Here is a 12,150-nt window from a genome sequence, read left to right as displayed (position 1 = left end):
TGCTTTCTTAGTAATTTGTCCAGACTTGTGAACTCGTAATCATAATATTGAGATTAAGGAAGATGATCCAATGCAATATGAGTAACCTGTAGGTTGCTCACACACCAAAAATACACTTCCTCTCATACCAACCTCAAGTTTCTTGAGAACTTTAGTCATTCAATCAGAAGGGCTGTCAATCGATTAAAAAAATTAATCTAATTAATTACATACTCTGTGATTAATTAATCTAAATTAATCGCATATATAATTTTTGCTGTGAAAGTAATTTAAATATTTAAATTCAAATGAATCATTGAATAATCAGCATTAGTGACATTAAAGTTCAAAAACTCTTTTATTATTATTTTCACTGTTCAAATAATTGCCATAATAATCTATGATATGACCTAATATGCTGAGGAAATAAATTCAAAAGTGCTTTGGGAAGACGTTTTTTTTTTCACATACAAGGCATTTCAGGCCACAGATATAACCTAGGGGACATAATGAAAATAAATTGACACTCCCCTCAATGTCAACACTTATTTCTTTGCATTGATGTGCGACTATAGAGTTGATGAACTCCGGCGATATGCAAATTCCTTGCTGCAGACATTGCAGAGGACTTTATTTTCAACACTTTATTTTTTATCAACACCATCAGGCCATTTTTTAAAAGTAAATGTTCCAATCAATGATCCAGGCAGCATGTTTTCTTCTCTCTCCTTCATTTTACAGTCAAATTTTTACTGACTAGAACGGCTCGGGGTCAAATGTCATACTGAATCGATTAATCTGCACTAATTTTTTTAATCAGTTATTTTTTCTCAAATTAATTAATCTAAATGAATCAGTTATTTTGACAGCCCTAATCAGAACACATTGCTCAATCTGGGCATGCATTGACAATGTCAAAGACTTGACAAGTTCTGTTGTGACTTTTCAAGTGCATCTCTGATACAGTATTACAGCATGTCTGTCCACATAAAGCCAAGGGGCAAGCCATAAACCACTGTCCTCACAGAGCAGAACCCATTACGTAACTTTGTACTGCCATCTTGTGGTCAGCCTGAAGCTAAACAGGCGGGTTTAAAACTTAGACTCTCACTAATCACCAGACAGCAGCTGAATCTCCGAAAGTCCCCTTCACAAACTCTCAGACTCTGAGGTGTTCCCACTAACTAACTTCCTGAGTGCTCAGGGCTGTCCCACTGTGAAACTGTGAAGTGCATGAGGGCTCACTCGCACCCTTTCTGTGCTCTTTCCAGAAGTCTGCATCTATGCAGACTTTACTCAAGGGAATTACCAACAATTCATAGCTTTGTTTGCAACATGTTTTTGGTGTTCTCAATTGAAGGACAGGTCACAGGTGCTGTCCCACTCCTGTTTTAGGAATTTAAACCCATACAGCCACTCAAACTCAATCACTTATAAACAGATGTCAGTTAAAGCTGCAGTTGGCAAGATTTGTTTGATCATATTCACTGAAACCGACACTGTGCTCCGACAGAACAACATAAATCAGACAGTTTTAGAAAAAAAAAACCACACTTCTACCTCCACCTTTGTTTTGCAAAAATCCACAGTTCCCAGTTCTTCTGGTCCAATCAGAGCAGGGCTGTGTGAGATCTGACTGTCAATTACAGTCTGGTGCAGGTGCGAAGTGACGAGCACAAACTCGATGAGAGAGTGCTTGGTGGTAGTGGGGGAGGGGCATGAAAGTTGTAAACATTCAAAATTTTAGCTAAATCCCCTCAATCTGTCAGACTTGCCAACTGCAGCTCTTTGTCTTTGAGGGTTCAGGCCTTAGACATTAGGGGGGACATCAAGACTCAGCCCCCTGCCTCAAGGGACTATGGCTAAGAAGTGTTCAGTATCATGTGATGAGGCTGAAGAGTTTAGGAGCAGCCTTGCAATGTTTGTTGCCTGCCATAATCACTCAAGTATTGGGAAAAATGCAAAACGTTAGAGAACAAGGACGATGATTATAAAAACATGAACATGAAAAAAAAAAACCTTTGGACTTTTCAGTGTAGAACGTGAAGTTATGAGCTGTAAAAGGGTTGTTTTGTGTGACAACTTTGTCTAAGCAACAAAGCCAAGGGAAACCCCCTAAGCACAATTTTAAAGCCAGGGATGGCGACAGGGTTTCCTTGTCCAAATAGGTCAATCTTTGCTTTATTGGTACAATAACCTCAAAATGTACAATTTCAGATTAATCGATTAGACTGAACTACACCACAGCACTACAGTATCACTTCCACCCCGTGATTTTAATATCCAGACTGAAGTTCCTGGACCAAATGCCTTCCTGGTTCACAGAGAAGTCAGATATCATTCATCACCAATTATCCTCTGCCATTTCGGCTTGGAGATACAATGAATGGAAATATATGGAAATGACACGGCCACAGACAACTACAGAAATCTCACATGATCTGACATGATCTAACATTTGACATAAGAATATTGAGGTGTAAATCAAAGTTTAAAACAAACAATACCACACACACACGCACGCACGCACGCACGCACACACACACACACACACACACACACACACACACTCTCTCTCTCTCCAATCACATTATATTAGTTTCAGCTATTGATATGGTCATAATTATCTTTTAGGTGCACTTAACTTTCCCTATTGCCATTGATCAGTTAAAGAGCCAGTCAATCCCATTCTTTATTACAAGTCCCATCACATGTCGATAAATGATATCATTCAGGTCACTTAGATTTACTTAGGCAAGCTATAGCCACCCAGTCACTCACTTAGCCAAGACATAGGCTATAAGAATTTAGTAAACTTCTGCAGGGGACACATTGCGGAATGGAGATTTCAACGAAAACAGGAGACTGCAGTACCCTGCTTCATCTTACGCAAGACCCTGTCAGCGTGTTATCAGAATAACAGCAGCACTGCTGTCCATCTGCCCCGATGGAGAGATTCACACAGCATGGTCACCGACTGTGTCTGTAGCAGACACACAGCGGTGTGCGGAGCATTTCCTGTCCTCGTGGTAAAAGAGAAAGCGCTTTCCGGGGACCTCCTTACGCGCCGACGTACTAATAATAGCCCGTTGGGTGGTAATTGAGAGCGTAGCAAACAGATCGCGCAGGAATGTCGGCTTGAAACAGACAGCTGCAGCACATTCCAGCGTGCACAGCTGGATGCCACCATCACAGCGTATGTTTGGGTACGCACGCACATGGATGAAACATAGCAAACAGGCTGTTTTCTGTCCTTCCAGAATCTTTCTTCACAGAAGACTGAAGGGGAGGTTCATCGCCACTACTGAGATAGAAAAATTATGATTGTACTGAAAATTTAGATTAGATTCAACTTTGTCATTGTGCAGAGTTAAAGTACAGAGACAATGAAATGCAGTTTGCATCTAACCAGAAGTGCAAAAAACACAGACAAGTGCAATGTGATACACAGTATAGGCAGGTGGTGCATGATTAGTATAAGATATAGTGCAGTGTAGACAATAGTATACAGTTAAGAAGGTGGAACGGTTTGCAGTAATATAAATTAATTATACATATGTGCAGTGTATTAGCAGTAACCTTTTAAGAGCAGAATCAATATGGATATGCAGTATGAACAATGTAACATGTACAGATATGTGCAGTGTAGTAGCGGCTGTTGTTGCTGATGAGATCAATCCCCTTAGTGTCATCTGCAAACTTGACAATGGTGTTAGAGTCATGTACAGGTGTCCAGTCGTAGGTGAAGAGTGAAGGAGAGGCCTATGATGTAAGAGGTTTTGGTCTAAAATTCTTTAACTGTGATAACTGTTTATGTAAGTCAGTGGGGGGAATGCAATTCTGTGTAGTTCTCATATTTAGTCCAACAAAATGCAAGTAGTGGGGTTTTGCAAGTTTTTGCATATTAAATCCCAAGATGACATTTCCCACTCATTCTATAAATACTGTACTTCCTTAAAAAGGCCTTGTGGATTTCCATGTGTCCATAAAAACTTTAACTCCAGGAATTTGGGATTATTTTCTTGAACTAATTGGGATTAGTTGGTGCAAAAACCATATGACAACTGGAGGATTTAAACCAAATAGGCCTACTTGACCTAAAAGTCCTTGCCGTGAAATGAACCAAATCATAGCCATATGTTCTGCTCCTGCACCTGCTAATATTCACTGTTCATGGACAAAATCCATACACCCAGAGGTATGTATTATAAAGAAAAGTATTCAGGACAGTGAATGCTAGTCATTCTTTATGTCAAACATAGCTATACCATAAATCAGTGGCAAATACAGTTTTCCAAGCTTAGATTGGTCAGGGTTAAAAATCCAACAACCCAGTTAAAGACAGAGTTGTTTTGCCATGGAGGATAAGTAAAACCATTTGTCTACAAATGCACGAGTGCGTGAATTGGGTACGCACATGAAAGTCTGATGATTATGTTTGAGAAAACTGTTCAATCATTTGTTTATTTGTTAATCTATGAAGTGATTGCAGTTTAAAAGGGGTGGAGCCAAGTCTGAACACCATGAATATCAGTTACCATGGAGCCATATCACAGCAAATACATCCTCCAGGCACAAAGCGCAAACGAAAGTAGCGTGGGGTGTGGATGGCCAATGGTTATTAAATATCGTCTATCAGAGATAAGGATAAGACCTACATGTTGCCCATCTGTCTTGGCCTGGCAGATGTTACGTAAGACAGACTAAATGGGTTTCTGACAAGAGGACACTCAATATTGGACAGTCATGACTGCTAGAAAGAGAACAGCCCATTTGCCGCAAGGTCAACTTGCAATTCACGTTAACATTAAGGATTTCCAAATCCAGAACATACCTGAGGTGACCACCTGCTTTCCTAATTTTACTCTATCTTGAGTGCAGCATACAAGTATTTTAAGTAAAGAGCAAACATCAGTTGGCCATGGTGATAACTTGTTGTTTGCCTGTCTTTAATGATTAGCCTGTTTGAGGGAGCAGAACTGATTAATTACTTAATTGCTCTATTCTTGCAGGTCTTTGTAAATTGCCATTCACATTGCAACAGTCTGTGACGGACAGGTCTTCAGGCGAAAGGGTTCTGTTCTATCCAGACACTATGTTATATTGGGTTAAAACCCCCTCTGACCTTTGTCCCAGTGACAGTCTGATGACCTGAACACCACAATGTTTTTAATGAAGCCATAATAGTTTTGAACCATGTAATTGTTTTCTAAATGAATCACCTGTAGAGGCTTATGTGCCAGTTCAACATGTCTTGTCAAGTTTTAGAACGACTATTCAGTGTCTAGTCAGTGACTCAATGGCTCTAATAGCTGAACGACTTTTCCGTTTACATCACATTACATGTGTCAGTAACCCCCGAGGGGAAGACAAACACAGATAGAGATGCATTTCCTTTATGGAGATCTCACCTAGCCATGGAACACACCTTCGCCCATGGTTCCAAATGCGGGACTCTCCCTAATGAAGGTCTTTCCAGAAGGTCATTTGGGATTGGAACTATAGGGCAGAAATAGACAGAGAGGGCAGAAAATTGAACTAAAGCTAATTTGAATAACTTTGGAAACGTATTTAATGCCATTCTAAGCGCAAACATGGGTAGGTCAACAGCACAATGCTCATGATTGTTTTAGGTAATGCACAAAATGCTTTGCTCATTGCCTGACACCATTGCCCATGAATGAATGAATGAATGAATGAATGAAAGAACAACCCCAAAATGCTATAATGGATTAATTGGACTGCAATCAGTTATTGTTTGTGGGAAGCTTCAATGTTTCCCGCGCTTCATACAAGCAATGCCTTTTGAGTATCACAGGAAGCTACACATGTAAATGTGTGTGTGCTACCAGTGGCATGTGTGTTCCGGTGTGTGTCATGATTGATTTGATAGCTAGCGTGCGATAACATTGTCTCGTGGATCCATAATGTGTGTGTATTAATCAGAGCCGTGGCACACCATGCTGTCACTGTGTGGTCTCGTCTCAGTTACACTACTACATGCTTTCCTCCCCGGGCCCGTGATACACACATACTTTGCTTGTCAGATCCGTCTGAACTGGAATGACTGATTAGCGTGTGTCCCAAAAAAAATGGTGAGTCTTCGTCACTCCATCACTGTGTAGGGTCTACTTTCGTCAACAGTCATCTGCTGTGGGTGGCATTACTCATGATGGGGATTTCTGCCACTTATGAAACACACAACAGGAAAAGTACTGATGAACCTGGTGCTTAGCCAGCAAACTGACTATGACTACTGGATAACTGGACTGTGCTGTGTCTGTCTATTCCATAAGGACCACAGCATATGTACAACTCTGGGTCTACTATTGTCACACTCCCTTTGTGTTCTAAGGTGGTATTCCAGGTGTTTAGATCATGCTATGTATGGGACATTGGATAATGCTATGTAAAGGATGTTAGATAATGCTATGTAAAGGATAATGCTATATAAAGCATGTTAGATAATGCTATGTAAGGGATGTAATGCTATGTAAAGGATAATGCTATGTAAAGTATGTCAGATAATGCTATGTAAGGGACATTGGATAATGCTATGTAAAGGATAATGCTATATAAAGTATGTTAGATAATGCTATGTAAGGGATGTTAGATAATGCTATGTAAAGGATAATGCTATGTAAAGTATGTTAGATAATGCTATGTAAGGGATGTAATGCTATGTAAAGGATAATGCTATGTAAAGGACATTGGATAATGCTATATAAAGTATGTTAGATAATGCTATGTAATGGATGTTAGATAATGCTACAGTTAGGGTTACCACACGTTCTCGTTTTCCCATGATTGTTCTCTTTTTTTAACGTCTGTCCCGGAAAATTGATAATCTTTCCCGGGACACCAAATTTTTTTTTCTTAAGTTATCTTGATTGTATCCTGCTGTCAGAGGCAGGCATGCGCTTATTTGATTGGTTGTAATGCAGACCTGCGAAACGAAAGTTTACCTTAAAGGTAAACTACAGTATGCAGTTTTGGCAATTTCCTTACTGTTTTCTCAGTTTTTGCTTCTTTTTCGCTGGCTCTGTCATGACGAATGTCTGAGAAACTCCATCGCTACCTTTTTCTAGCCGGCGCCTGGCGTGTATGTGTATGTGAATGCAGTAAAGCAATTTGTTACACTCATTATATTTCCTGACACTGAGGCCGTCGGCCCGCTGGCCCACAGTTGCAAGGGTGGTTTTTCCGCTCACAGGCTGCATAGTGTGCCTTTAATTATCAGCATCACCTAACAACTACCGGCCGCGCGCAGCAAGCATGTCCAAGAGAGTGAGTGCGTGTGGGTAGGCAACAGATTGGAGAGGTTAGCCTAAAAAAAAAAAAAGAAATTTCGGTTCGTTTTGGTTTGATAAAATGGGGTGCGTGACGGAGGAGGATATAGGCCTACAATCAAAGTCAGGGCCAGCGGCGAAGAAAAAGAGATACACAGTAGGCCTTCACAACACCGACAGGGTGAAAATGAGTAACTTTTCGGAGTGGGTAGGCTAACAACTTAATATTATGCATAGTATTGTTAATGTTTTATGGATTAGCCTTATATCCTAAAAGAGCTGTGAAAGGGGATTATAAGAACCGTTTAGACTCAGCAACCTTAAAGTGACAATGAATGCACCATTTATAGTTAAACAGTAGGCCTATAACATTTGAAGCATTTGTTACTAAGTTATTATTTAAAACTGGTAATAGGCCTAGTATAATTAAAGGCATTTAACATTAATCAAAATCTTAACTTTTTTTTTTTTTTGGGGTCGGCAGTGAATATCCCGGATTTTCACAAATCAAGGTAATTCCATATATAAGGACACCTCGAAGGCTGTTATCCTGCATATCCTCCGGTTGCCACTCATGTATAGGCAATAGTCATGCATTTATAGCACACAAAAAGAAACATGTGGTTCAGTTTGAAAAGGAACCAAGTTGTTCAGTTTGTTGTACTACTTTCTATGGTTTTTGACAGTTATACAGTTATAATGATGGTTAGCTTGTTTACAGTTGATTCCATTGCGAAGCCTGCTTCCTAGTTCAACCATCATTTACAATACTATACCATTCAAATAAGCATTGATGGTGATTTAACTATTTATCTTCTTCATAGGTGTCCCAATATACAGAATTAATAGCCACCCTACCAGCCAATCAGAAAAAAATATTTCCTGTCTCCGGGGGATAATATTCAGTAGGACACAGCATTGAATGCATTGATATTGCAAATAACTACATAAAGCCTCTGTCTGACTTCATGAAGCATCTGAGTGACTGACACAAGCATGTCATCAATGTAATGACAAATATATTGTCATGAGACATTATGGGAATCAGTATCCACTGACACTGACAACAGTGGATAATAACATGTTCTTTCATGTTCATCTGTCATGTCATGTCTTATGACATCTTGCATTGTCATGATGCACTGTCATGATAACATTTTACAAGCACTCAAACTTACAAAACGGGCTTTTGATAGTTGACAGATAGTGTCATAAAACTCAATGAACTCTCACAATCACACAGTCATGACAGCAACTTGTGAAAGGATACAGCATCTGTCATAACATGTTCATGGTTATTAGTCGTACCATGTTAGCACACTTACTGGCTCTGGCCCTAAATGGCGTGCCAGTAATACTGCCTTCATTGTGTAATATGCATGTATGAAGTTACAAACCTATTAGATGCAACTCTATGGCAGAAACCATGTCACACTCCTTGTTCAGGTCATTGGGTAAACAGTCAAGGCCTGAGAAACACGAGGGAGGCAATTAGATAGATGACGGGTTGGCGCTGAGTTATCGGACAGGGAAATGAGGGGACTAAGGTGTTTGTTTGTTTGGGTGCTTGAGGAAACAGTCCTTTCCTGTTGTGGCGACGGATGGTCACACGTGAAGGAGCCAGCCAACCACACAGCACTAATGTCTTTTCTGAGGACCGGGAGGGAGCATGTGCACTTGACCACCACACTAAACAATCGAACAAGTGAAAGTTGTCTCCCGGGGGAGAGTCTAGGACTGGACCCTGCCAATTCAGATCTGAAGTTGGTATTGAACTTATGAACATGTGCAAGACCAATTAGGCCAACTTTTGTTGCTGTCTAGTTTCCAAGAGTATGTTTATTCTCTCAAGGCCCTTTGTCTGGGGAGGGAGACAGAATAGGAAGCAGGGAACCAAGTGATTTTGTGACCCCAGGTCAGGTGGGCAGTACAGTTACTCTGACAAGGTATTCATATGAAAAATATTTTAAAACATATTGTTTTCTCTCATCCTTCAAATACTGCACCAGGATATGATGAATAGGATAAAATATCATGTTTAACAAAAACATGATCAAGACTGGATGGAAGAGTCATCTGACTGAGTTTGTAGAACCTTGTTCTGGGAACGGTGTTTAAAGCCTCATTCTGCAAAGCACACCCTTCCAAATCCTCTGAGCAGGTGTCACGATTGACTAAAACAATCAGATTATTTTCTGTCTCGACCTAAAGTAAACAAACACGTAAACAGATAAACAAACAACACTGGCGAATACAAAAGAAAGTCATCTCTGCTTTATTGATACCACCATTTCTTATGCATACTGTATGCTAGTGCATACACTATAGCATCGCAGCATCACAGCAGTGCCATAAGAGAATCTTCCACCATTGTACCCTTGAGCAAGGCACTTAAAGGAGAATTCCGGTGTGATATTGACCTAAAGTGTGTTGACACATGATACCGAGTGTGAACGTATGTCTCATAGCCCACCTCGGCACTGTCTCAAGCACTGGTAGTTTACTTACAGTACAAGACGATTTATACAGACAGTGTCTTCACGAAGTTTAGCATTAGTTTCTTCCAGTAGCAGCAACTGGAATCCATGCATTTCCACGGAATTATTTTTGGAATCTGATCCCTTATCATACCCGTTCATTCTTACTCGTCGCTCGACTTATCGTGATTAAATTCAAGATGGCTGCAAACGCTAAACTTCGTGAACTAGCACCAGATTTTGGAGTGCAGGGGACAAGCCGAGGTGGGCTATGAGACATACGTTCACACTCGGTATCATGTTTCAACACACTTTAGGTCAATATCACACCGGAATTCTCCTTTAACTTTGAGTTGCTCTGCGGAGAATAGCCCTTGTTTAATTGACATGGCAGGGTGAGAGTGGACAGGGCTGTGGTGAAAAATGTGTCCTCTGTAGTACATACTCATTAACTCCATTCCTCTGTGTCTGGCAGTCTACATTACACTGATGTACACAAACATGCAAAAAGCTATTTCAGGGAGGTACCCCCCCAAATAAATAAATAAATAAATAAATAACTAAATTACTTTAGTACGGAGCCCCGGATATGTCATGGGGAAAAAAAATAATAAGTTGTGGCCACGAAATAGCAATTTGTTCCCACAAAATAATAAGTTGTGGCCACATAATAGCAAATAATAAGTTGTGGCTACAAAATTTTTTTTTGGCCACAAATTACTATTTCGTGGGAACTAATTAATATTTCGTGTAGTCTGATGTGAAATGGGTCTTAACTTTCGTGTAGTCTGATGTGAAATGGGTCTTAAATGTTCCTTTTTGGGGGGCACTGCCTCTGCCATTACATGACGCTCCTGTTCCTACTGAACTGGGGGTCGTTTCTAGAAAAGTTAGCAACGACGTTGCTCAACCACCATGGTACGACCCAACTTGCGACCAAACAACGACACTGTTACAGTACACCTGTTTCCAGAAAGCATCGTACCTGTGTCGCAATTCGCTACCTCCGACGTTCGAACACCGTAGTTCCAACAATGTTGTTGATGATGCAGCGATACATATCATTGGTGGAAAGAGTGGAAACGTGTAATACCCCACCCCCTAGAACTGTTCTGTCACGGCCTATATGTCGACATTTTTCAAATCTAAACCGAGTGATTAATGCTGGCATTGTCATTGCCATCAGCCAAAACCTAAACCTAAAAATATATAGCCTGGCCATATATATATATATATAAATATATAACCTGGCCATAGGTTATCAACTGTCTCGTGGCTTAACGGCAGCGCGTTGGTGCACTGCAAGCTCGGCCGGAGTTCGCATCCTATCTCTTCTTTTCATCTCTGAGTAAGAGTAGGCCTACGAGACACAACAATAGGTTTTGACCATACATATTTATGTATATAGTTACTCTACATTGAGAGACCATAGGTACAAGACATCAGTCAAAAACAATTAAATCTACATGTCACACTAGTTCACCTGCAGGTAGCGAGAAGCAAGAGGACAATCTCACATCATAAGAAAATCGAACCTACAACGTTGAGATAATAAGTCATCTGCTTTAGCCACTACACCATTTAACACTGCTGTTGTTAGGGACTGTGAAGATTATAATACTAAAAGCAAGGCAATTACTTTAATTAACATAAATAGCAAGAATGAGCCAAGTAGGGGAGCAGTGTCTTAATCAAAATTAAGCTACAGGATAGATCAATAATTGAGTCACGAGATAAACATCCACTTCGCAAATTTTGGTTAGGCGGTTGTGATTTTTGGTTAGGCGCTCCGGACACCAACAGGAACTACCAAGGAACGACACAAGTGTGACTGCCTAGGGGCAGTAGTTCAAACGACCAAACTTTGCGTCCTTGTTTGCGATTGAGAGTTCGAACTACCCTTTCTAGAAACAACAAATCTAAGAACGATGGAGCGAACTACCAAGGTTGCGACGCAAGTTAGCAAACGATGCTTTCTAAAAACAACCCCCTGAACTGAAACAGAACAGACACACACGCACTACCTCTCTCTCTCCATTCCCGTCGTGTGCGCACTACACTCAGATGCACACACGATTTGAAGTTTCGGTCTCGTGTGCACGCTCTTGCTCGCTCGCTCTAGATTCCGGGAGATTTTATCTAATTTGCCGGCATCAGGGAGCCGTTATCAATATGCGGGAGACTCCCGGAACTTCCGGGAGACTTGGGATGTCTGCGTTACTAATTCACTCCTCTTTTCCTCGACTGTGCTGATAGTCTACTTTATTATGTAATGTTGCTTTAGGATGGATGCATGCTGAGTAGTGGGCTCATGGATGTAACACATTTTATAACACATTTTTCTTAAGAGCTAAATTTTGTTATATGGCCATGATGCACGTTTAAAACATGCCAAAGAGAATTCT

This window comes from Alosa alosa, chromosome 13, assembly GCF_017589495.1.
Source record: "Alosa alosa isolate M-15738 ecotype Scorff River chromosome 13, AALO_Geno_1.1, whole genome shotgun sequence".
In the NCBI taxonomy this organism is placed as follows: Eukaryota; Metazoa; Chordata; class Actinopteri; order Clupeiformes; family Clupeidae; genus Alosa; species Alosa alosa.
This window is presented reverse-complemented; position numbering follows the sequence as displayed.